Consider the following 27338-nt stretch of genomic DNA (forward strand, 5'->3'; position numbering starts at 1 on the left):
TCATGTGCGGCAGGACTTCATGGCTATTTGGAGGCAGAAACAGTAGGGACCGAGTGGCTAATTTCTTTCATTGGAAATCACCCTGTAACAAAAGCATATCTATGAGAAAAGAGTTAATGACTAGTAAGACAGAATATCTCAGATATGAAAGTAAATTTATGCAATTTTATTCCCCGTCTTCTACTCCTTCTCCCAGCCTGGGTCATAGAGGAAAAATATTTACAAACAGATCAAAATCTGAGTAAGACTGCTTTGATAAAGATGAAGAAATTATTTAAAGAGTAAATAGTAGGAGGAGACCATTTACTTCAAAGTTTGACCACTTACTTGGATAGATAGCATTAACTAATTTAAGAAACTTAATGCTGAAGTTCTGCTGCGTAAAAGGTTTATATCTGTCTAACTAAATGGCATGCTATGAGGATGGTGATAGTTTACAAAGTGCATTTGGGATCTTAAAGATGCTTTGCGTTTTTCAAAATTTATTTACCAGGTATTGTTTTGGTTGGCCACAGTTAGTTTGCACTGTAGATATATTACTTTGTCATGATTGTAGTAAAGTGACGTAGCATAATATTAGCTCATAAGACTCTCTATTCAGTACCTAGGGAATACCTAGGGAATGTAGCTGTAAAAGCTTGACAGAGAAAGACAAAGCTATTGACCAGAATGTATGTTAAAAAAAAAAACAAAAACTGTATTTTTTTCTGTATAGTTCTGCTAAAGGAAGCTTGTGGCAAGTAATTCTGGGATTCTGGTCACTTAATATTAACTGTCTAAAATTTTGGCATCGGATCTTAGCAAATTGTCTATGATCTTTTAATAATCGAAGAGGGAAGAGCTAGGTGCCAGCCAAGAATGATAAATCTCATTTTGAGAAAGATATCTCTGTTCAAGTGGAAGAAAACGTACTGGCATTCTTCTCTAATAATGGACTATCAGTAGCCTAAATGACTAGCTTAAGTTAGACGATTAATTGTAATGGTGCAAACTCAATGAAATAAATCACTCATGAGAGCCTTGTGCAGTTTTAATGATATTGCAAGGCATACAGGAATGTTGCAACGTTCCTTACAGTGGGACTCTTAGTTGTGAATACACTAATGTGAATACATCTGCACCAAAGCAGACCTTCCAAAAACTTCTGAGTATACTTTGGTTTTGGTTAGGATGTTGTATACTACCTTTTCTTCTTATGAATAATTCCATCTATGTGTACAGACACATATCCCATATTTTAGCAATACGACCACTGCCTTTTTTGCTTGTTCAAGAGTTATGATTCATGAATAATTTGAGTTATCTATGATTATGAACATGATTATGACATTAGAAGTTAGTCTTGGAAACGTTAAGATGGGATTTAATGAGTTGACTGACATTTTTTGGCTCTTTTCTGCTCAAATAAGGATAGTCTTTTGAAGAAACGTATGCATCTCACCCACAGTCTATTGGCCTACAAATTTCATGTAAAGATTCTCACTTAACTCACCGGAACAACTTTCTTTGAGACCATAATGAAGCAAGTGGAAGCATGGGGTGGATTTTTTTGATGGGATGTGAGGGATATGCCCTGCATTGTCCCTTTGGTCTCCAACTTACTGTTTGCTGAGTGTGGTATTTTAAAGAATGCGTTTGAGCAGCTAGCTTGCAGTTAGCGCTCTGTGCCCTGCTACGCTGTTAACCAGTATTTGAGCTAATTAGTACTAACTCAGGTATATCTGTGTGAGTTGCAACCATTCCCAGTCTGCCTGTTGTTGAGGATAAAATCCCTCATAAGTTCTGGAAGATGAAAATTTGTGTCTGGTGTTTTACAAAACGCGATACTCTTGAGCTTTGTGGTGTGGGACCTGCATGAAAAGATTGCTGCTGTGTATAACACCAAGTGGAAGTGAAGTGACTGGGAATATGCCTATTAGTATTGAGAATGAAGCGTGGAAACAGACAGCATTGTGCTACAAATTAAAGGGTACAGATGTCATCACTGTTGCCATAGCTTTCCTGTATACTTCAGAAAACAGTTTGGAAAAAGATGCACACAAAAAGGAAGCTAATTTACCATCTGAGCATGTTTAGATATAAAGGATGAAAAGTTGAGGTGAAAGTAGACATAAACAATGGGAAAGCCCCAAACACTTGAAAAGCAGCACAACCGTTTAGAAAGGCCACTTTAATAACTATTTTACTTACTGGGAGACTGACTGAAACACTGTAAAAACCTGTTGCAAGAACAAGAACATATACTTACAGAGATTGTCAGTTGCGGCCGACATTGCCTATGAATCTCTGTTGCGTTAGATCCGTAGTTATACCTGGGTACAGGATTTTTTTTCTTACCCATCCTAGCCATCATTTCATTATTCTATGTTGCCCTGTTTTAAAGATTCAGGGCTTTGAAGAAGTGATGTGCGTGCATTTATCGTCAATCTCACACATATATTTTCACAAATTAGACAATAAATGACACAAAGTACAGATGCTTTTTTTTTTTTTTTAACTTTGTTTTCTGGTGTTGTGACTTCTAGACTTCGCATGTCTTTCATTAATACAGAAACTTTTGTCTGAAAAAGTAGCCATTTCAGAATCAATGCTCAATGATACAGCACAGTAAATTAAGCCATTGTTACACCACACTTCTTATGCAGGTACTTACTCAGAGGTTGTTCTGAGACATGTATTTCACCACCGTTTACAAAGGCAATGGAGTTCTTTTCTATGAGCGTAAGTCTGTATTTAATTATTTTCTAAGCCAAATTAGAGCAATTTCATCCTGGGATCATGTTCATGGAGATCGGGATTATTTATTATTAATACTGTGTTTTCTTCAACAAATTAATATTTTATTATTAATATCATCATAAATAAATAATTTGTATCTTTTATATCATTAATGACATTGGACAAATATGTTTTCGGTTGATTGCAAATGTGCGCTGTGCAAATGTCAGGGTGATAGAGAGAGTTTATTTTATGCCATTTTCTATAGTTTTAATTAAGCAATAAAAGAAGACATCCAAAATAATTACATACTGTTTCCTGCTTGAAGAATACAAAGCTAAAGCCTATGCAAACATAAAGAGTGCTAGAAAAATAAAACACTTTTTCCTGCCTAGCCTAGAATAACCTTAAGTACTTCAAAATATGAGCATCAGCAACATCCAGATTGTATTAACAAATTTTAATTAAAGATGAGCTGATAAGTAAATGAGTTTACTTGTAGGTCCCAGCATCTAAGAACCAGTATATGCCTTACCTTGATAACTACTCATTTAACTTACAGCATTGAACTACACAGCACTGCCTAGTTTTTTTATACAGATTTAGGTAAAAGAAATAAATAATAATCATTGTTTAAAAGAACCTGTTTCCTAAAACAGTAATTAAGTTTCTTTAACCAGCACTTCTGAGCTCTGTCCTTGCTCAGCAGCCTCCAAATATGATTCTGAAGACACGTAAATAAAATCCGTATTTTTCTTTTAAAGTTGAAATATGATGCAGAAAGGGAACAGAAGATGAAGCTGCAGCAGTTTATGCCTGACCTGGCAGCTATAACACTCACCTGGGAAGACAGTCAGGGCTACTGGTGGGTGTCTTTGCCATTTTTATGTCTGCTGCCTAAACAAGATTTTTCTCCTCCGTGATGAGCCGCATCCCAGCTGAGCCAGGCTCTTTGTTTTCCTTGCCACTTTTCCTGCCTGCTAAAGTGCTTTCTGCACAGTGCTCCGAACTTCAGACCTCCAACAGGCTGGCCTGAGCAAACCAAACCTAACTAAACTTCACAGACAAAATGTAATATTTGTTTGTGGCGTGATACCCTCATGTCATTATCGAGTATCCTTCTCGTGAATGCTGTACCTATGTATGCGATGTGTTACGAAAGTTTTGTGATCATTACTTTTTTGTAATAACATAAACAGCATTGTATCACAGGAGCTAAATAAAAATTTAGTCACGGGATGAAATCACAAATTTAATAGTGTCATCCTGATCCCAGACTCTCACCACTACAGTGTTTGAGATCGCAAGTGGTGAGTCGCTTGCTGTTGTCAGTGACTGGATTGGTAAGCATGTGAAGTGGGTGCAAAGCTTACAAATGCTGAAGCCACAAGAAAGTTGCGTTAGTGACATCAAAATAGTGCCAATAAATGCTTTATTCCTCATTGTCACTTACAGGGAAACTTTTCCTGAATACGTGTCTTAAATAAATTTTATAGGGAGAATTAATTTTAAGAGGGATGTAAGAGAGAAAACTATAAACTTTACTTTCAAAATCTTGAAGAGGCAAAGAAAGATATATCTTGATTATTCTTTTTTGCAGTAATAGTTTTCTCTTGGGCTCTTAGACGCTGGGAAGCAGATAGTTTTCCAAGTTACAGAACAGGTGTGTCTATTCTGTAGGTAAATATATTTCATTTTTAGAGCATCTCCAGACAAGGGGGTAACTTGAGAGAGAAGTGCACAGGGTACAGGAGTGGGAGCTTCCCTTTTAGCGCTGGACCTTGCAGCACATATTTTAACGTAGTGGTTGAAACTAACAGGGGCTTTTTTGCACTCCTCTCCTCTTCGTTCTTATCAGGGCTTTCCGTCCTCTTGTATATCAGTGTAGGGTGAGAGTTTTGAATATGGCAGTGTATAGATTGTTCACCACCTTGCTTCTATCACCATCGATCAACACAATGCAGTATTATCTACAAAATGTCAATGTTTGCATAAAGCGCAACTCGAACAAACATTTACCGTATCAATGGAGCAGAAACGCAAAACTTCTCAAAGAGGGGCAGAAGTGGTCTGAGCTCGACCCAACTGGTTGTCCATCTGGTAGAGTTTGTACAGGTCTCAGTGTTTTTTTAGTAGTGTTCCAGTCTGCATGGAACATAAAGCACTTTGAATATTTTTCAAATCATTTGGAGCGTTTTGATTTGGGCAGGTATGTGTAGTATACCTGTTAGGATTCTACCACAATCCAAACCCAATCCCCAAGTTCCTATCAGCTGCACCCTAGAGAACAGTTTTTCTCTTAGATTGCTCATTCAGTTCATGGATTTAGCTTGGATATCACACATCTCCACTTGCTGCCCTAAATTCCAGGCAATGATATATCTCTTACAGCCTTAATGAAAAAGTCTTCCTGCCAGTACCTGCTAGTAGTACCATACAATAATATGAATTCGTGTTCTTCTGCAGTATTAATGTAGCAGTGTCTGTTTTCCTGCTATCATTTGGGAGATACGGATTAAAAGGAATTATTGTAAAACTTTAAAAAAAAAAAAAAAAGTGAGTGGAATACTTAGAGGATTAAAGATTAAACAGGGGTTATTTGGAAAGCAGAAGGAGGCAAGTATATTTTGTAACATACAGTTTGAACTAAATACGAGAATCTAGATCTAGTCTTATAGACAGCATGCTTTCTATCAACCTCCCTGGATGCAAAATGAACCAGGCCTAAAAATCCTAACTGAATTTATGCCACCAGTATTGGGCAGTAGTGTTTGCTTTCAGTTGATGCAATTTTAGGTACAGATAGCCCGACATCCAACGAGATGCCCTATAAATTAGAATTTTCTAGTTTCCTGACCTTAGTTTTGTGCTCATTATTACTTCTAAAATTTTGCCAGTATCTAAGAGCAGACCATGTTTTGTTTTTTTTTAAAAAATGTGAAAGTGCACAGTATGTTATATTTGTCAGTTCCATTTTTTTTTATTTGTGGATCCTTTGGCACACTGAATGACTGTATAATACATGGTAGGGCTAGCACTGCCTGCCCTCCGGTGGTATGTTAAATTCTTCACTGGAATCTTATGATTATTTGCTGAACCATCACCATAATTGTCCCATCTACCTCCATTTCTTTCTAGTTATAAGCATCTTTCCCCTTAGTCCTCTCCCCTTTCTCTACTCTCCATGGCCTCGGGCAGGTCACTTGCCCTCTCTGCTAATGCTTCTCCATCTGTAAAATGGGAGTAATCTGAGCTGTTGGGAAGATTAATTAGTGAATTAATATTTGTGAAGCACTTGAAAGATGAGAAGCACTAGATAAAGGCTAAGTAGTGTAATTATTATTCTCAGAAGTACCTTCATGAATAGGGGAAAAAAAAAAGATACAGGGTTTCTGCAAACTGTGATTAATAATCAGTATAGATGGTTCTGCAGATAGCTGAACACGGGCTAGTTGGCTATGCTTGTAAAGAGACAAATTAACATGAATGAATGTGAAGCGTTTATTTAGGATAGTACACACATACATGTTTACATTTCTTACCCAGCATTTTTAACAGACAATGTTAATATTACACATTCTCACATCAATCACGAATCACAGTTTGCAACCATGAGAGAAAATGCAACTCTCTGAAGTTCAGAAGCGAGGCCTTGTACCTTCCAGCTTCCAAATTCTTCTACTCTCATTCCATATATGTAAGTGTCTTTTAAACGCGTTACTTATTACAGATGCAAATGCAACTGAGACAGTAACTGAGAATAAATATTTTAAGGTAATATCATATAGTCTCAACTTTGTATTGTGATTATAAGACCATCTTCTCCACCCCCCCTCCAAAAGGGACTTAACTTCCTAGTGCTATAATTAAGCCATCTTTCATTCCTCCATATTCATAAAAAGGGGAAAGAGAGGCTAATGGCCCAAAATGAGTATGATCACATAATGATACTTCCTGTCCAGAAAAGATACAATTATTAATCTGAACATTATTTTTTTTTTAATATATAATTCATCTGTCTTCTGTGGCTAGAGAATTCTATTCAGTTTAGCCACTGGAAGCCAAATTGTGTTACTTAGCCAACTGTCTCAAACCACGTCATCTTAAAAAGAGATGAAAGGTGGCTGTGCTTTGTGGAAGCATGTTTTCTTCCAACGTATTTCAACAGCAAGACCTTATTAAGGAAACTCTATTCCAGCGTGCTCTGTACTGGTTTTCGGCAGCAAGCTGCAGTGAAGCAGAGTTTAAGATGCTACTTCTTTATTCCCTCTGTGGGATGTGATGCCCAAATTTACGTTGCTGGACCATTGCCTCTGCTTCCCTGAGTGAAGAGGCTGAGACGTGGCTTTTCCTTGGGCTGCCTGAGCTAAGGAGGCTGGTTTTTTGCTTGGTTCTCCTCCTGGTCCCTTCAGTTTCCTGCTGGCTAGAACTGAGTGTCACATTTCATATCATGATCTGATTCTGTGTCTTCTGAGCGTTTAAAATGTTGGTATTGATAGAGCCCATTGTAAATAATGGCTACAGGATGGAACAATTAAGAAGGCAGTTTTGTATATTATTGCCTTTTCATTCTTCTATCCCTGCTGATCATCTAAGGGAGATCTTAGGAAATCTGATAATCAAAAAGGCCCATGAGACTGACGTTTTTGAAATGCAGGATAGAATCAAAAACAGGTGGATACGGAATAACATGCGGCTCTGCAGAAGGAAGCAATAATTTTGTTCAGAATTTTGTTATAGACTACAGAAAAGCAAACAAATGGGGTAGTAGTATGTAGCATGCTGTCTGTAATAGGAGGGCATGGGAGGGGTTAACGATGTGAGTCGTACAAACAAGAAGAAAACTCTACAGGGTTAGGCCCTGCTAATTAGTGTCAGTGTCTGTATACTAGATTGAAATCTTCATGTTCTTTGGTATCCAAAAATAAGATCTATATACATTACGCCGTTCAGCTTCTTTACGTCATGAAAGCCACTTAACTTATTAGACACTTGGATGCAGTACAATGCTTTTGGAGTAATGGTCTTGCCATTAGGCACGTGGGAGGAACTAAATTACTTACATTCCTGAAAGGCTCCGAAAGTTCTGCTCTTCTCAGAAGACTGGGAGGAGGGACTGCCTCACCCTCCTGTCCATCGTCAGCTTGGCATGGTGTAGCTTGAGCATTCACACAGCGGAATCGAGCCCAAGAGGTAACCAGTACAGTCACACTTGAAGGGAGAGTGCTGTCCCTGAATGAGACCTTGTCTTACTGGCCACTTACTGGCCATCAGCCTATTATTCCAGGGCTTGGCATCAAAATAATGTTACAGGTACTCTCTGTAGTATGAGAAGGCTGTAGAACAGCCTTCTCCCCTGTTTGCTGTACAGGAGGGAGTCGTCCTTTACAGCCGAGGGGCTGGTGTCTGTTATCTGAGAAAAAAACCTAGGTTCAGAACATGAAGAATGAAAGCAAACTAGGAATTACAAACTTTCCAGTCCTGCTCCTTTGCAGCGTCTCCAGCTCCTCTTGAAGAGTGTTTGAGAGAATGTGATGCTAAAAGCAATTTTGTCAGCGCTTCATTCCTTTTCCTACATAAGAATTTTTTGTGTATATGGAAAAAATTCTTCTTCTATACCATATATCCATTCTAACACTGACAGAAAAGGCAGAATTATACCTTTTCTTCCAAGACTGCCAAAAAAGAGAGCAAGAGAACAAGGAAGGAGAAACATTAGCAGAGATGGGGAAAATAATCCATGGAGAAAAAAGATAGGAAGTGCTTGCACTACTGGAATTGGGTAGGAAGAAACATTAATAAGGAACAATTAAGTGGAAAGAGAGCAGATTAATGTAAGAAACAGAGTGTTTAATATGCCGAGAGAACAAGTACATTAAAATAACTTGAAGAGAAAAAGCAGATTTTTTAAGAATTTAAAAAAACAGATTAAAAGATAACTCCGAAATGGACAAACTGAAAGAGAGAAGAGCGTCATCATGTAAGGAAAAATGGTCAAGGGTAAAATTAAACAACAAAATAGAACAAACAAAAAAATACACAAAACCAAATCCCCCAAAGTCAGAATTCTAAAAACTAGTGAGAAACGTGCAAGTTAGGATTGCTGGAAAGTTGGTTTAATTGATGTTTATATTTGTTACTGTATTCTTCTGAGCTTTCCCAGAAACCAATAATGTCTGAACAATCTCAGGCAGCGATGTTGTCACCTCCTAAGATCTGATTTTCTCTAGGTATTATAAAAGCCCTGTGGTCCCCCTGAAAAATGGACAGATATGATGTTTTATGACGCCGAAAATGTGGCCCTTAAAGTGTGTTAGATTTATAGTATGAGTCTGAGTAAGTAGCAGAGCAGGCTTCAGCTATAAAAATGCCAGGGAGAATCCCAAGACTGAATTGCAGTTCAGTTTTGTCCCCTTCAAGGGGACAAGCAACCCCTCCTTATTCAGGCAGGTGGGAACATGGAGGCTAATGGATAGGTAGAAGATATTTATGGGGTTACAAGCAATACATTGCGTCCCTGCACACTACTTTGTGCGCTGTCCCCTCTCCCCTATCCCTGCATGCTAAAGCAAGTGGATGGCAAAGGGGAGTGAGCAGACAGAGATTTTACTGGGAAGCTGTTGTAAATTGCTGCCGAGACAGGTCATACCACAAATCACACTGTTCCCTTCACCTGAACAAGAAGGATGTGAGGGAGGAATTGTACTCTAGGAAGGATGTCCCTGAGTCATTCTGTCTCCCACGCTGCTCCTGTGGGGCAGGGTTTGCAGGGCACTCCTGGTTTTGCTGTTATGCCTAAAGGAGGTCTATAGCCCCCCGGGAAAAAGGAGACCCAGACCAGAAATTACATGTCACACTTTGCTACAAAACCATGCCCTTGGTCACAGCTGCGTAACTTGTTTTTAGTTGAACTGCATAGGCATATTGCTGACAGAAATTTTCAGCAGAGATAAACTAACTTCAGATATAAAATTTCCTCTGTAGAATACATTTAGTAGCCCTGAGGTTTCCAACTTGTACAGAAGGACATACCAAACAGACTGAACAGAATTTTGATTCCATGTTTTAACAAAACTGCCTTTGTAAGTATGTATCTGTAAATAAATAGTATTGCAGGCACGTATCATATTTAAATAATTGTCCATTTTGTTTCTTTGTTTACGATTACAGATAACCGTAATTCATTTTGTGCTTGAACATAAACCATATTCCTCTGTGATACAAAGTATATTTTTCTGAGATGGTAGTAAAACTGAGGAGGCATAATCAAAACAGTGGTGGCCTGCTTCCACTTCACAACTTCTCCCTACCTTTATTTCCCTTTTCTCTTTACTAGGTCTGAATACGCCCTTAAAAACATTGTCCTTCCATGTTCCCTTTCACTCACAGGGCTCTGTACCTTCTCTATCTCTAAGTTCTCTGCTCTTGGGAAGAACAATGTTCTTTAACACCTTTCAGAACTGAATCATGGAGTACTTAGTCACCACCAGCCTTCCCACTGTCATTATGCTTTTGGAACTGTTTTACTGTGGTTTTAGGATGTTCCAAAACTTTCATTTGTTTCTTTATGCATTTTGCGGACCTTTACTTAAATCCAGGGCTACCCATGCCTCCTAAATATCTCCAACATTGTGGGGATGCTTCCAAGGAAACAGAGAGTACTAACGCTGAAATGTCTCAGTCTACCACCCTAGCTTAATAAAAGCGTACAACGAAGCTCAAACTGTACATTGCATAACATGATCAGAAACGTCTTAAAGCAATATGCTGTACTACTTTCCTTATCTTTGGAAGTTTGGCCTAAGTAAAAAGAAAGGTACTGAACGATAAGCAAATGGCCTAAGTAAAATGGTGTAAGTAAGAAGAATGGTAGTATTGTGAAACTGGGCGTCGGAACAGTAGTCACATAGGAGCAAGAGCACCGTGGATTTGTCTGAGCCCCCCCAGCTATCAGAAGGAGAAGCCTGGTAAGTGAGCGGTTTTCCACTGGGTATGGCTAGGATTCAGCTGTTTCCTTCCAGCCAGATCTTTACCTTAACGTCCAGAACCTGTTGAACAAGGTGTTAAACTGAAGCGCTGAATGTTCAAGATTACGCGTTTTGTTAGATGCAAACGAGTGTCCGGTGTTGTCTGTACTCACTGTGACCAGAAAGTTTGGAAAAAAATGATCCATATAAAAAAGAAAAAAAAATGGGATGATGCTGCGGGAAGATTGATCTTTGAAATATTCATTGATGACGAATTGTATTGCTTTTACACGAGATCTCACTAATTTATAAATCTTCCGTACAGTTCCACTTAAATCAATGCAACAATGCTGATGTAAGCCAGATGAGAATTGAATCTGCTCAGCTTGTGCTTTTGAAATTAATGAGGATGTGAGTAAAATTTCAGTGCTAAAATGCGTGGCAATTGTCAGGTACTACTGCGAGTTACCTAATCTGGTTGTCCCTGGCTGCCACGGGGAAAAATGCTTGCCAAAATGCGGAAAATCTGTTGGTTGTGAAACTTCAAATGGTTCAAATGGCTTTCTTTTTCTTCAGAGCTGTTTTAATGTGTTTAAGTGGTTCATTATTTATATATTTTTCTCTGGAGAGGTGAAGGTTAAAGATGGTTTTACTCAGTCTCTTCTATAAAGGCTTTTATTCTGCTGGTTTTGCTGCTGTCACAGAGTATTCCCACACCTGATTTCTAGTTACTATTTTTCCAGCCAAAATGAATCAGACAGTACCTCTTTTTGTTAATTACTTATTAAAAAGAAGAAATTACTGACCAAATTGACGCTCTCAATATATCTTTTTCATAGCAAAGGATCTTTTTAACTGGAGAAAAAACAATTCTGTAGGTTGAAGCTATGGGTATAGACACGATTCACTTCTCGTTCACTGAGTTCCTGAGCGTCAGCAGAGCTGCGGCAACCAACTGTGCGTGTGAACTGGGCCAGCAGAAAAGTTGTGAATATATTAGCATATAGGTGATTCCGTCCCTTTTCTCACTGCTCTTCTATGGGCTTTTATTCTGTATGGAATTTACACTCATGCATGGTGAAGTATTGTGCTGCAGTAGTTCGTGTCTCTGAACTGAAGATCTTTACATGAATTTTAAAAAACAGTAGTATAGTTTTCATTATTTATTTTGGCATTCAGTCTACTCAAATGACCAGTTTGGGAAATACAGCTCGTTTAAAAATTTCATCTGTTAAAATAAACCCCAAGCCAACTAAATAATTTGCATGAGTACCTAATGACCTTTGACAGTAAAAAAACCCATGGTTTACGCAATAATACCGTAAAGGTCTTCTAAATTTTACTACTAAATGGTATTGGTAGAGGATTTTTTCCCATGATTAGTATCTTGTCTTGCCCATGAGGTAATATTTTTATTTCTCATTGAGGAACAGTCCTGAAACAAGGAAGCTTTTCTTGTGTATATATTTTAAATCCTGTCGTGATTTTAAAATTTTCTCACACGTGTATATTTTAATTCTTTGCTACAGTCATGGCTTGTGGCAGTGAATTCCAAAGGTTTTTTACTAATTTAATGTACTGTTCCCTTGTGTAAGAATGATAAGCCGAGAAGGGTTTTTTTCTTAGAATTTTGGAATTTTTTTATCTGTGTAAGTGATTCTCCTATATCCTATTGAAGACACATTATTTTTCTGATCTCCTTGCTCTGAACAACCTCTGTAGATGACTGAGAGGAACTGAATTCTAAATTTTAAATTATATTTAGGACTGGGAATAGGACCCAGGACAACTGACTTCGCTTCCGTTATTTAGACTGCAGCAAGATTGATGAGTGACTCAAATTATTGTTTCCTTTTGGTAATGCTGAATTTAAAATGTCAGTTTCTTACCCAGTCGTCTAAGTCAACAGTAAGCCATAATTGTTTCTGCACAAACTTAAATCACGTTGTCGCTTCAAATTTTGTCACTTCATGTTTCAGTCCCTTTTCTGGACCCGCTGTTTTCTTTTTCAGACTTTTACTGGCGGTAAGAAACAATTAAAATAATTCAGTTATGTACTATGAACTTCTGATGAATTTTGACTTTTAAACCTTAAAAAGACAATCAGAACACTAAGAGAGAAGGATTACAATTTATATTATAAGAGTGGAATTTTTAGTATAAAACTACTGAAAGAGATTTGAAAAGGGGCTAGTAACAGGAAGAGCATTCCTGACACGGAGATCTCTTAGGTTGTGGAACAGTAATTTATGAGAAATGTTGAAAATTCCAGGGCTGGTGAGAGTTAGGACTCAACTAAACTAATCAGCATGAAACCTGAAACTGGAAGCTTTCAGGAATGGCAAAGAAATTGTCTTAATAAGGTCTTTTTCATATTTAATTTCTTTCATTGTATTTGAAATAATAAATAATACAGTGCGTGTCTGTGGATTACCTGTTTCATGAGGGGTGCCGTGTCAGAACGGATAAGATCATAAGCGTTGGGATGACTTGCTGCCCATTCTGTGGTACAAATTTTTGGGTAAGGAAAGCAACCTCTTTTTCAGGGAGGGTTGTAGCAGCAAATCACCTGAGTCTCGACACCTGAAACCCATTTAGTCAAGCTCAAGAATGTGTTTATGTTTCACATTAAAGTGTGTAAAAGCCTGCTTATTTGATTAATTATTATTTTGTTACCATTAGTCCCAGGCGAAACGGGAATCCCTGGGTGACGGGCATTCTGTAAATCATATTAAAAGATAACCGATGTTCTAAAAAAAATTGCTGTCTGAATATGGAATATTGCCAATCTTATTATCCAGATTTTGCACATGGAGTGTCACGGTTTAACCCCAGCCGGCAGCTAGGACCACGCAGCCACTCACAGAAAAGGGAGGAAAGAAGGGGAAAGGGAAAGGAAAAGGAAAAAAACCCTCGTGGGTTGAGATAAAGGCAGTTTAATAGAAACAATAACAGAAAAGGAAAACAACAACAACAACAACAATAATAATAGTAATCATAATGACACAAGTTACTCTCGCCACCCACTGAATCAGCACCATCCTGAGCAATGATCATGGATTCCCACCTCCCCCAGCCAAACCCCATTTATACACTGAACACGATGTCTGTGTTTGGGAATGTTACATGTTCTGTCTAGGCTCCTTCTCAGCTTCTATGGGAAGCTGAAAAGAGTCCTTGAAAAGTATAAACAACACTTGGCAACAACTAAAACAATAGGTATTGTTGACATTCCTTTCGGCAATCACTAGAAAGAAAATTAACTCTTTCCCAGATGAAACCAGGGCAAGGAGCTTTTGATCAGTGGGAAGAGAGAGGCATTTCCAGAGGAGGACCATGAAAATTATGTATCTACCACTGTTAGGGAGATGTATAGAAAAGCTGGTCTCTTCCTACTGACTATGTAGTTGGAACGTGGGACACTTAGTTTTTTTGCCGGTTTCTCAGGCATTACAGTTAGGATGACTGCAGTTATGGTGAGAAATCATTGTCTTCTGTGTCTTGCTAAATAAATCGGAGATTCAAACTTTTCTGCTTACTTCTGAGTGATCTAAGTCACATGATACTGTATTTTCTGTAATAATAAGATTTCTGATGTGAATGCCTTCAGGAAGTAAATATGTAATCTGTTTCCTCTGCCATTTGCTTAACAACTTAAAAATTACTTTCTTGACTGCTTATCCTGCTAAAATAGAATTATACGAATTTACCTGGAAAATGGATAAAACCAGACTCAAATAAACGTGATTAAGAATTTCAGTGGATGTTTATGATTATATTTGTTTCAGCATTTATAGAGTAGTTTATGGTAACTACCTATGATCTAACATTGCTTTTATACGTTCCAAAACTTCTGTAGCTGCTATCAAAAAAACCCCAACAAACCTATCCATTTCATATTGGTGCATCAGACCACCATTACTAAATATGCTATTTTGTGAACTCCTCTCTTAGTCACAAACTGGTATTTCCACGGATAAATCTGAATGCAAAATTGAGTCAACTGGCTAGTGCCATAATTGTTGTCCAAGAAGCAGGAAAACAGCAGATGAGGATAGTCATTAAAGTTGACATACTGAACTTATTTGACCACATAAGCCTAAATACTTGGTACATAAAAATCTAGTTTCCGTAATACCCTAGAACCAAAAACAGGCAACAAATACACCTCATTCTTCTTTCACTCTGCTTTTTTTTTTTTTTTACCATCTAAATTTAAACTGTCATCTTTAATAGATTTATTTGTGTCAGTATAAATGAAAGGCAAATTAGGTCCTTTAAATGCATTCCGTGATTTTTCCCCTCTACTGCAAGCATAGAAGAGAACTTGTATTGTTGTGCTTTGTACTGATCTTATCTCTATGTTGAAGACTCCTTTCCGTACTAATTTAACATTTTTTCTCTGCGTTTTATTTAAATTGCCACATACACTTGTTAAATAATTCTAGTCTGTTTGGGTTTTGTTGTTCTTTTCTTTTTCTTTCCATGGTGATTGATTGCCATCTGGGGGCTGACATGAGCCCACCAGGCTAATTTCACTTATTCTGCCCATTAACTGCTGTTGTCTCCAGGGTCAGGGACAAATGTATGAATCCACTTTATCTCTCAGTTTACAGAACATCTCATACAGCGAGCCTTGTATTACGAAAAACGGCTACATCAGGCTCTAATTACTGAGCTCTTCCCTGCTTAGAATGCTGGTGCACCTTGAGAAACAGCATGCAAAAGCACATTTGTTTAAGTCCTCAGATGGTTAACATTGTGCACAACCTCCTCACAAATTACAGCCTCAGCTGCAGCACATCCATTAGTCTGGAAGAATGAAGATTCCCAAGCGGCCCTGGTGCCTTTCCCAATTCCCTTGCGACCCACCAATCCTCTCAGTGCTTTCTCTGCATGTAGGGAGTGTTCAGAGCTAATCAGGTCAATGATCATCTCACGGCTCAGGGGACATGACAGGAGCCTATCACGGCAGTTACACGATCTTCCAGACCTGAGCACGCTTGCTGAGAATCTCATGTTAAGAAACATTGCTTTGGTGCCTCTTCTCTCACTCCCTGGGAGCCTCTGAGGATTTCAGCTTATCTTTCTCTCTCTCCCCTTTAGACAGTGAAGAGTTCCCCGTCAAGGAAAAAAAAGGCAGAGCAGCATGCAGCTACCCGGAGGGTGTTGATTGAAACTTAGATTACCCCCAAATCACTGTTGATTTGACTGATGCTCCAGCTTTACCAGAGAAAAGATTTCAATTAAGGTAAGTGCTGCTTTTATCTGGCTGGCTGCACCACGCCGAATTTCCGCACTGGAAGTTCAAGCGGAGCAAAGGCAGAGCCTGCACTGCAGCAAGGGACGGCGCCGGGGGTCAGGAGAGGGCTGGGGGGCAGGGGCAAGCGTCCCAGCCCGCAACTCCTCTCTGCAGGGAGTCACGTTTTAACCAGCTTCTTGTGAATGGCTGCGGTCATTGCCGATTCGGTGGCTCTCTGAAGCTTGGGGGGGGGGGAGGAAACAACCAAAAAAAACCCCAACCACCCCCAAACGAACATGTTAGCAGCGTGCAGGGAGGAGGAGAGGCAAGCGCGCTTTCCCCCGTTGTGCTTGGTGCGCGTGTCTGAGGAAGCGCAGCAGCTGGAGAGCCAAAGTGCGTTACGGTAAAACTTCGTTCCGATCCAGGAGCGTCGTTCCTTCGCAAGCGGCAGCTGGCAGAGGCGAGGCTTCCCGCTCCCGTGGCCCCGCAACGAGGCAGAAAGGGGTTATTTTGGAAACGTGAGTGGAGGACACGCGTGCCGTTGGCCCGGCTGCCGTCAGGCCGAGGGCTGTGCCTGGCGTGCCTGATGTTGTGCTCGGGGCTGCCGGGCTCCGGGGGGTCGCTTTCGCAGGATTAGCGGCGCTGCGGGGGAGCGGGGGGGAGCGGGGGTGCCGGTTCAGTACGAGCGGCCGGCAAATTAAATTGGTAGTTGCTTGGGGGGAGAAGTAGCGTTTGGGCGAAGAGGGAGAGGACGTGTTTTTCACGGGGTGGTAGAAAGCGTGGCGTATCAAAAGAAATAGACCTATGATTGAAGATCTCTATCTGGAAAGAAAAAAAAAAAAAAGTAGATGAGGGAGGCTGCCTTGAAGATTAAATGACTAATAAGAAAAAGTCTGGGATGCTTACGCAGCCTGGAGTGAGTTAGATGACCTGGTGTACCTGTGGTGTATCCGCCCTAAAATGTCTAAAAGTGCACTAAATTTCCTAGCCTCCATCAAGTCCACCCTGAACAGTTGTGGTGTTGGGGGGCATAATTAAGGAGCTAGTAAACAGCCCAAACTTTTTAATACCGTAAGGGCTCAAACTAAGATACGTTATGTTAAACATGTCCATGTTCTTTCTGTTGCCCGCAGAAAGTAACACATTGCGTTTAAAAATCTGTCATAATAGGGAGAAAGTATCAATGGAAAGTTAACTGATTTCATATCTTGCTGCCTTAAAGAGGCATATAACTCCTAGGCAGTTTATAAAAGTGTGAATTAATTGCATTGCTTTTTTCAGCCAATACTGTTTGCTTTTATTAAATCTGTATCGTTGGTTATCATCCAATGTTGATAATACAATTTATAGCACTGTATCTTGCATTAAAAGCTTAGCTACTCCATACGGAAATTTTATTTTTTTTTCATGCTCAAATACCTCCTGAGCACCTGTCCCGCTCCGTTCCTCTCCCCCCACCAAAAAAAAAAAAAAGAAAAAGAACGATTCAGGGGAATGTTGGTTACCTGCAGGTTTGTTACTTATTCCATTAGCTCTTTCAGTGAGAAATAACCAAGTTCGCTTTCTCACAAAAACATAAGCATATGGGAAAATGACCTGAGGTTTTGGGGGAATGTACTAAGAATACTGACAGTTTTAACCATCTACGAGTATATTTTCCTTCTTGAAAATGATTTCTGAAAGTAATGTTTTTTATAATGGCAACTCAATATGTCCACTGTTTTCTTGGAAGGGAAGTTGGTTTTGGAAGTAGTTAGGTGCACTGATTCGCATTTTGGTGTAGCATATGGCTCACTTCTTTTTTCATGTTACATTAATATGACATTTGCAAAGTTTTGTGCTTCTTCCATCCAGAGATGCAAGTCTTGACCAAGGTGGAAATATTTGAATGCACAAATCAGCTGCCATTATACCTGTCTTCACTTTTTTTCTTTCATGAATAATCACAGGTTTCTCAGCATAATTAGTATTCCTTAATACACACCAGAGCATTCATTGAAAAAATTGATAGACAGTAACTTAATGTGTTGCACGGAAAAATTTCTAGTGTAAACAATTCCTATGCAGTTGCAGACATCCTGGTTGCATACAAATAGCAGGAACTTCTGTTCCAGGCTTTCACAAGGACTGACTACAAACATTGTTTGACATGATGGCTCTGTTCCCCTTTTGTCTCACAGCGCTGTTGCTGTAAGTAAAAAATAAATAAATCACGCTTTCATAGCAGTGTGTCTGTGGGTTTCTAAACAAGTCTTACAAATGCACTTACATCTCTATTATTATTTTACAAGGTGGGATGTTCTGTCTGCTTCTAAGTGAAGAGCACTTACTTTCTGGTATGCTAGCCTCAGAGATTGCAAGGCGACAGTTCACCAAACACAAGGAAATGCTGGTTTTTCTCATGTTTTGATAGAAATAGACAATAAAGCTATAATTATTTTCTCATCTGTTCCATTGGTGGATTGTGGGCTTCTTTATACATAGTGACGGTCCAAAAGTGACCTCAGCAATATGGAAAATATCATTCCTCATTAAACAAATAATTTGGGGCATCTGATTCACTGAAGCTTTTCAGACTTGGCAAACATAGAAACACAGGTTACACAGGAAGGCAGTGGAAGGCATGTCAGTATAGCCTAGTTCCTGCTCTTGGACTTTTTTTTTTTTTTTTTTTAGGCCATATCTAAGGCCATATCAAATAGTATTAACTATATAGCTGTATGCAGAGTTCAGCTTTATTTCAGATGTTTCAAGTTCTTTGAATGAGGCCAGTGTTAAATTTTTTTGCCTCAAGCTACATCTCCTTATTACTGACAGAGGAGTACGATTGCTATCTGGCCTAACTCCATTGAAAATTAGTGTTTGATGCTAATTCTTTAATGTCTTAGGAGCTTTTTAGGGAAATTTATTAAAGTGAGTTTTGGAAAAGGGTAAAGCAAAGGGAGCTCTCTGAAAGCTGACATAAAACCAACAATAGAAGAGCAAGGAACAGTCCTGCTAAAGCAGTGACAGTGTTACATGAAAAAGAAAACAACTGTTAACGACTATAGTTAATAATCCCGATAATGCAATGTAAAGAGATATATTGTGTCATTTCAAGAGGATAGGGTGAGAGTGAGACAGAATAAGCTTCAGGGGTTAATGAGTTTCCCCATCTTCTTTTCTCAAGGATATATGGGAATTTGCTTTACCAGAAAGGGAGGGTTTTCAACCCTACGTTATTAACATGCATTGGAGAACTAACATCAGCTTTCCTGGGAAGACCATTGTATCCCACTAGACTCATGTTATCCCTGCTCCTTCCGTTATTTTCATAGTCTGTTTCTTGGATGCTTATTCTTGCACCTCTGTTTAGCACCTTCCTCTTCACATAGCTTCTTTGTCTTCCTAATGCTTTGTGCTTCTTTTCATTCTGTTCCTCTTAGCGTTCTCCCTCTTTCTTTCCTTTCCTTTTCTTCACCTACCACAATTTAATGCTTCATCAGTTTCACATCCATTCTCTTCCTTCCTTTGATGCTGCGAGGACATCGCTTTTCTCACTTGGTCCACCTGTGTAAATTATTCTTTTTAATCGAAACAGAAAACCCCTCTGAAAACACTCCAGTACTCACATGAATGGTGAGGCTGCTCCAACAGTCTACCATCTCTTTATCCCCGTTCCCAGTATTTTTAATTGTTTTAGACGGTACGCTCTTGGCGTCAGGGGCTGTATCTCAGTGTACAGTAAGTAGCTAGCACAATAAGAGACTCTTCATTTTCCAGCACTGGAGTCTATGTTTGTGTCTACGCTGCAGAGAGCGTGTGCGCTTAACTGGTTCATGGAAACAAAGCTCTACCAGGTTTAACTCAGATACCTCATTGTTCTTGCAAAAGCATACTTTTCAGTTAAAAAGAAACTTATATTGCAGTGTATATATTTATATATATGTTGGCAAATATGTAAATTTTCATCATATCTTCAGGGGTTGTTATTTTCAAGACACTATGAAAGTTGCACTTCCTGAGTGACTTCTCAGAGTGATAATCAGTTGATTTAGAGGCCAGTGTAGTGTTTGCTACTACTTTTTCCGGCCTTCTCTTTTTATTGCTTTTTGTCATAAATGCGCCATATTAAACAATGAGTTTTAAACCTTATCTTCCGTTGTATTGATAGAAACTTTCACTGAGGTCTGCTTGTTTTGCCGAGATGTAGCTCATTGAAGGCACTGAGCTTGGCATGTGTCACTGGATGAGTATTTGTTGAGGCAATAATTTTGTAGCAAAGCTTTGAAGCTTCTGTTGTGTTTTGAGAGAGAGGAAGCTTCAGTCTGCTTTCTTGTTGAACCTTCAAGCCTGGTAGTCTGGGGGGGACGGAATCTTTCATGTAGATAATTTCTCTATCAAAGTAAAATTCAAACCTACACCACTGTATTTATTACTGGACTTTGTATTTAGCAGAAGTCAAAGACGTGTTTTACAATGCTAATTTTTGTAACGGATGATCATTTAAAGAGGCTTCTTCTTCTCCCAACCAGATGGGAGCTAAGATACCGCATCATGAGACTTGGTCAAATTACTTTAGGAGCAGCTGTGGTTCAGTTTGTCAAATATATCACTTCAGTTGTGAGGGTGAAGAGTCTTCCTGTAAAGATCAGACAATTGATGTGCACCAAACAGTTCTGGGGATGGAGGGGCATCTTTCTCCTGCAGATGTCTCAGCTGTCAATATTTTTTAAGGCAATGACTGCATTGGTTGACATATGTACAATGTCAGCTATGTTTACAGTCCTGTGTCCCAGCAAGGTGTGATTTGGGGTCTGTGGGTGCTGAAGTCCATCTCTGTGGTGGTGTGCTGAATGGCCCAAACCTGTAATCGCAGCTCAGACTGGAAACCTTTACCAAGACGTTCATAAGAAACATATAGGTCTGAGATTCAAAATAAGGAAGTGTCTAAGCATCTAACTCATGATAAAGTGCTATCTCTCACTGAAGTTTAAAAGTTGTATTTTTAGGTACCAGAGTTATGTTGTCCTTCAACTTCTAGAGTACAATATATTCAGAACAGTCTCCAAAGCAGATGATAAATACTCAGTTAAATGACTTGGATGAGGAGGTTTGGTTCCAAATTTAGATTGGATTTATTATTGTTTTCATGCATGCATTTACTCACTGACCGCATTAATACTATGTCCAGCAGACCAAATACACTTACAAAGTACAATTGTGGCTGACTTAGTTAAAAAAACATTCAATTTTATTTTTTTTTCCAGTGAAGGTAAATAAGATGCAAACCCACTCCTTTTCCAGAAACCAGACAAGACTTTTGACCTTTCTTGATGAACAGTATGCTCCAGCACTGATCCCAAAATCCAGCTTTTTGACCTAGGTCATTTAGAGTCTATAAGCATTAGGTAGGTTCTTAGCTGCTGCTCTCTGAAGGCTGCCAGCAAGTGCTAAACGTAATTGTAAATGCAGAAACACATTTGCTAAACAGTTGTCTGGGACCATTTATTAATTTCACAAAGATTTTGTTTGTTTATGCAATTCAGCCACTACCCACAGGGCTTGGTTCGAACTGGTGACCTAGGTTCTGAGCTCCCTTATGCTCCCATATATTCTTCAGAGCCCTTGGACCCTTCATATATAAATATATATATAATACAGTGTTTCTGTATATGGATTTGAGATGGCAGTTAAAGCAACTCTCTTAAAAGCCTATATGATGATCACAAAGTATATTTACTGAGAGGCGTTCTGTCCTCAGGCATACTGACTCTGTGCGTGTTACACACTTTCATATATCTGTTTTATATTTAGTTCAATATAAAAGGAAAAAAAAGAAAAGGCTCCATCCCATGGTTCATTTTTCCTATTTAAGAAAAGACTGCAAATAAAAACAATACTGTTAAATGGAACAAATATACCAGATAGTACAATGTAATGGCAGTTTTCTAAGAATACTTGTAGCATGAAGAAAAGCTAAAACCTAGTATTTCTGAAATAGATTTCCATTGTCCTGAACAGTCTGAGCAGGCTTTTACCCAACACTTTTGCTACAGATTTGATGATGAAGCCATTCTGCCAAATCTGAATTCACTCAAATTTAGTTGCAACAAGCTTTCTGTAAAACCTCTTCAAGTAATATTTCAGTCATTAAAATGGAGTATTAATTATACAACAAAATGAAAATACATTTCATTTCTACTTAGGAAACTTGTATCTTTGCTTCTTAACAGTATTTTGTTTATGCCTAAAATATTAATAATAATCTTGGTACTTGTTTACCCTAATTTTAAATATTTAACTATATCTCTTGAAAATGGTAAATGAAATACAAATTCATTGCATTCCCTGTCACAAGTAACACTTTTTGTGCTTTTTCTGGGTAAAATAGTAGATTTACCTCATTGTAACTCTAAACAGATGTTATGGAAGTTCTGATTTACACTGGTAGAAGGAAAAAAAAAAAAAGCCCTGTGCCTTTCAATAAAGATTCCCTTTTTTCTATCACTATGTAATGAGCGGTCCTCTCAGGATACTGCTGTGTTTCGTATTCTCATCTTTAAATAGTGTTTTTTTAATCTGACCACCTATACAGTGGGACTCAGGTTTTCTATGAAAGAGATATTTCGGTAATTTGGCCCTTCTACCTCTGAACTGCTACTCGACATACATCAAAATAAGTAAAGAGATAAAATGTGGTATACCTGTCTGCTGCTTGAAAGAGTGCATGTGTCAGAATACATACAGAGATTAAGAGGTGATGTTGAGAAAGTAAGTGCTGATAAGAAAAACACTCAAATGAACTTCATAATTAAAAAGCTTTTTGAAGAGTATCACTTCTGATGGTTTTGTGATTCAATGTAAAGACTTCTATCCCATTTTTTGGTCCTCACTGCATATAATCTGATTGAAATTTCAGGCACCATCACTTTCTTCTGCATTTGTCCTTGCGTTGCCCCATCTTCTTCCCCACCTCCCCTCTTTTATTATTATTTGGAATGGAAACGTCCTTTGTCTGGTGCACAGAACATGTAAGCAACTAAATTCAGGTCCATCAATGGACATCAGTCCCACTCAGAATTACCCGTCAGATGTAGCACATAGCAATTACCCGTCACTCTCTTTCACCCTGAGAGCCAAAATGTATCAGTCAAGGACGTATTTGAATTCCAGCAGCCAAGAATGTGAGTAATCCTAGGCTGAGTGTAGAGGAGATGCTGTGTATGGCAGAATGGAGCAGAGCCATCAGGGCAAGCATCTGGCCGGTTTTGATAGGTAAAGTTAAAAAAAAAAAAAATAATATATTCCTGTAGAAGTACTTTTCTCTTAGCTTGTTATTTAAACTGGGTGGGTTTGTTTCTTTATTTGGTTAGATTTTTTTTTTTGTCTCTTCGTGGAACTCCCTGGGGCGTTATCTTTCAACAAACAATGGGCATTTTTTGCAAATGTTTTTTAAAGGTCACTCTTTTTTAATCAACTCACTTTTTCTGTAATAACTGTATGACATTTTTTTGCCCTATTTGTGATCAATGAGCATGAATATTTTAAATAGAAAACTCACACACTTAACCATCTTTCTAAATGTTGTTACAGTTCTGTGGAGGAGCTGGAAGGGGGATGCTGAACATCCAGAATTACCATTCATTTCTCATTGCCTGGTGACTATATGGCCCTTTCTGTGCTTACAAGCCTAGTTCAGGTATAAATGGCAGGATGCTGTGTTTTAATTTTCTCTTGAATGGAAGTCCTCACAACTATTTCTAAACATATGCATGTCTTCTGGCTAGTCTAGGTAAGAACTGGGTTCGTCTTGTTCAGATAACCTAGTGACAGATGATGATTTTAACTGAGAGCTGAGATTTCATAAATCTAACTTGATATAATTGTACTTATTTGATAGAGAACAGGTGGAGCTGGTTACCACGCAGCCTAACTCCGTTGTTTCTATCCGTGCAGGCTGTACCGGGCAAAACACAAACAGATCTACCTAAAAAATTTTGAATGCAACATTTAGGCGCATCACACATTTCTCTTTCTACCAGCTGTTCTCTAGGATTTCTTTGGACAGATACCACGGTAGAGAAATAGTTTGTTATCCTTTCCAAGCATACTTCAGCATGTATCATTGTTTGACTCTCTGCCTCTGGCTTTGTGTCTGTATGCCTTGTGCAAAAATGATTAATTAAGGAAACAGAACTAGAGGTCTTGTGCCACCTAAAACTATAAAACATGCAAGTGCTGAAGGTTTTATCTGTTGGTGTTTTATGTTTTTTCTGCCCTTCTTGTTTTCAGATTTCACTTTTGAAGAATAATGGTCTGATATTACTGATATCCACAGTGAAACTAGCCATTTTAGGAGTCATTCTTCTAGATTTTCTGATAGGTTATTTTCCCCCGCCCCAGTAAAAGTAAACAATAGTATTTGTATTGGAAAGTGCTTCCTTCATGCCTCTTTAGCAATAATGTCCCACATAGAAATTGCGCTTCTTGCAAAGAAACAAACTTTGGTCAGACGAGTCTAGTTTTCATGGGATACATAGACATATTTTTTAAAGTGCAATTCATAAGGCATAAGGTTTTCAATAGCTTGTCAGGAAAAATAAGTGATTTTTAATGCAGATCTACCAAATATAATGTTCTTTAGTAGCATCAGTACCCCCAAGGCAAACATTTGAAAAGGCAGAGAGTGCCATAACACCAAGATAAATGTTGTGAGTAGGATATAAGGCAAAACACAATACAAGGAAATAGAGGAATATCTTCCATCAAAAAGGAAAATATTAGTAATCAAAATTATTGTTGTAGTTTTCTGTTTCTTTGCAAATATCTAATGAGGCATTTGGCTTTTCCAATATTAAGGTTTTTCCCAGTAATTACGTTTAAAACATTGTTACATCTTTATTCTGAAAATAATTAGGAATACAAATGAAAACATTAATGCTTATTTTCTTTAAAAATGTATAGCTGAGATACTGAAGGAAAACACAGCCACAGGAAGGGAAACTAATTCTAAGTAATCATTTGAAGTATGACTTTATAATTCTATATAGGAACATAATAACGTGTGTATTGGAATTTGCTATTCTGAAAATCGTGAAAATTCTCAAACTCTCTGTGAAACCAAATGTTATTTGATAACTGTTGACAAGAGATTTATAATCAGGTAATTGTATTCATCCTCTTTGAGACAATACGCTATGTTTTATGGAAGGTATAGTGAAAGCAGCCCTACTGCAGTAAAGCTATAACCTGGCTTTAATTTCATTAAAATAGATTTCACGTTTACCAACCGCACAATGGAAAGTTGTGGAGTCTGCTCAGTGTATCGCCTCGCAGTTAAAAAAACCTACAGCAACAGAAGTGACGGGCAAAATTGTTTTACAGAAAGGGCACAAAAGGATTGAGATCAGTCAAACCTAGATGAAGAATCAATTTAACCTTCTCTGACTTCAACAGGAGCTGCATCAGGGTATGGCTGTGAGGGACGCTGGATATGACTGATAGAATTAGAAAATCAACTGAGCAAGTAGGTTGATAAACACTCACGAGATCTTTGAAGTTTTATGGATTGTCTAAACAAAGCCAGTGTTTCAGAGCTATTACATCTTGATTTCTACTGACTGTTATGTCTGGTGTTGAAGTGTCATTCAGCGGCCAGGATGTTGAGTAATGGCCAAGCTCCTCCTTTAAGTGGTCATTAAGCCAAGTAAGTGCCACGTGCTGGACAGTACAGCAGCTCTGACCATTTGAGACTAGGTGAGGATGTGATTACTTGTGTGATGCCATCAGCACTTGTCGAGCTTTTTCTCTCAGACAAATTGGAAGTTTAGCAGTACTGAAATGATTTCTGTTCTCTGCTGATATTGCTTTGCCATATAATATTTAAGTTGGTTTGTCTCCTTCCCCCACCATGTTGCCCACAGAGAGGCTTCTCTTCCCAACATTTGAGAAGTGCTCCATCTGTCCAACATGAAGGTCAAGAGAGTGGTTCCCTCTTTCATTTTTGTCCCCACTTATCATACCAAAGGTAGTGGGCCAATATATCTGCTTTCTGGGAGTCATGTTTCCCTCCACAGCCTCTTATCATCATGTTCTCTTTTCTGTGCCTAAGGAAATAATGAGTTACTGCCTTGACAACACCTAACTCAGACTTTCACAAGAGATTGGCTTGTGATCACAAATTGCCCTAATGTCAGATATTAACCCCAGGGATTATCCTAGCCCTAAGAAGAAGCATTTGTAGTTTGGATTAAGGAATTGGTGATGGAAGAGGGATTGAGGCCGAATTTCTTCTTGAATATGGAAGCGGTATATTTATTTTCACTAACAGCGTCAGCCAGTAATTACAGCCTTTTCTCATTCTCCTGCCTCAGGGGAACTGAACTGCTGCTGTCTCAGGGGAGGCTGAGCTGCTACTGCCTGCTGCCATTTAACACTTACTATTCTCCTTTGAACCTCTTTGTGAACCACTTCTTCCCTGTTCCTGTTTCTTTGCTTTCCCTGATACATATGTTCCTGAAATGCCCTTTAAAGCAAGTTTCGATATCTGTGCAAATAATACGGTTTAAACACCTGGAGGAGACTAACAAACATAAATCTTTAGTTGAAGAGTCTATCTGCAACAAACTCCCCCTCTTCTTCATAATTGGACGCACTTTATTACAATTGCACATAATATGTATTTAATTTTTTCTTTTTTTTTTAACACACAATTGAGATTACAGCTGCCTCTTTGTTAAATATATCATATGAAACAATATTCTTACTTCTAAGAGAGATCTCTTTAACTCAAAAATACCAGGCTTCCTGCCCTGTGCCAAGAACTGGGTAGATTAACTAGAATGTCAAAGAAAAAAAGGTTTAGCTTTTACGTTCTATAAACAGAATGTACATTTTCTAAATTGGGCTTCTTACTAATATTCCTGTACAGCTATAATAGTTCTCTATTGTTCTCGGTCTCTCTAATGCCAAATAATGAAAATTTAACCAGTGATGATTTTTACTGGCAGATAAGTGAGTTCCTATTGTGTGTATATGTTAGTAAATGCATCTGAGGAAAAAAAAAGTAGCGTTTCTGAGAGCATATGCATACATGAACCCCTTAGTTTTGATTGTTACTGGCAGGTAAATCTCGAGCATTGTTTAAAATTAGTTTAATACCCAAAGCATTAGTTGTTTACATATTCATCCAATCCTTACATACTTTGGATGATGAAAGCAATACATTCCTCATGCTTTGAATGGACATTTCCTAATGACATTCAGTTTTTAAGTGGTTATTTCCTACTATTTCTTCTCTTAATTATGTCCTCTCTAAAATCGGACTGTCTGCTATTCTTTGCCAGTACTACAGTTGCCATTTCCCCAGGACAGACTCTCTACTTAAAAGAGACTTTTAATTTCTCCTCAATTATAATCCTTTGTTTAAC

At 38.5% G+C, this 27338-nt stretch overlaps 1 protein-coding gene across 2 annotated transcripts in view; it reads left to right on the forward strand.

Moving 5' to 3' along the window:
- Positions 1–27338, forward strand: part of CDH12 (cadherin 12) — a 574263-nt gene that overhangs the window by 328124 nt on the left and 218801 nt on the right. For both annotated transcript variants that reach the window (XM_074576152.1, XM_074576153.1), the window contains one exon: positions 15792–15936. The gene's annotated coding sequence lies outside the window, so the exon portion shown is untranslated. The remainder of the gene's footprint in view (positions 1–15791; positions 15937–27338) is intronic.

The sequence above is a fragment of the Larus michahellis genome, chromosome 2 (assembly GCF_964199755.1).
Source record: "Larus michahellis chromosome 2, bLarMic1.1, whole genome shotgun sequence".
NCBI lineage: Eukaryota > Metazoa > Chordata > Aves > Charadriiformes > Laridae > Larus > Larus michahellis.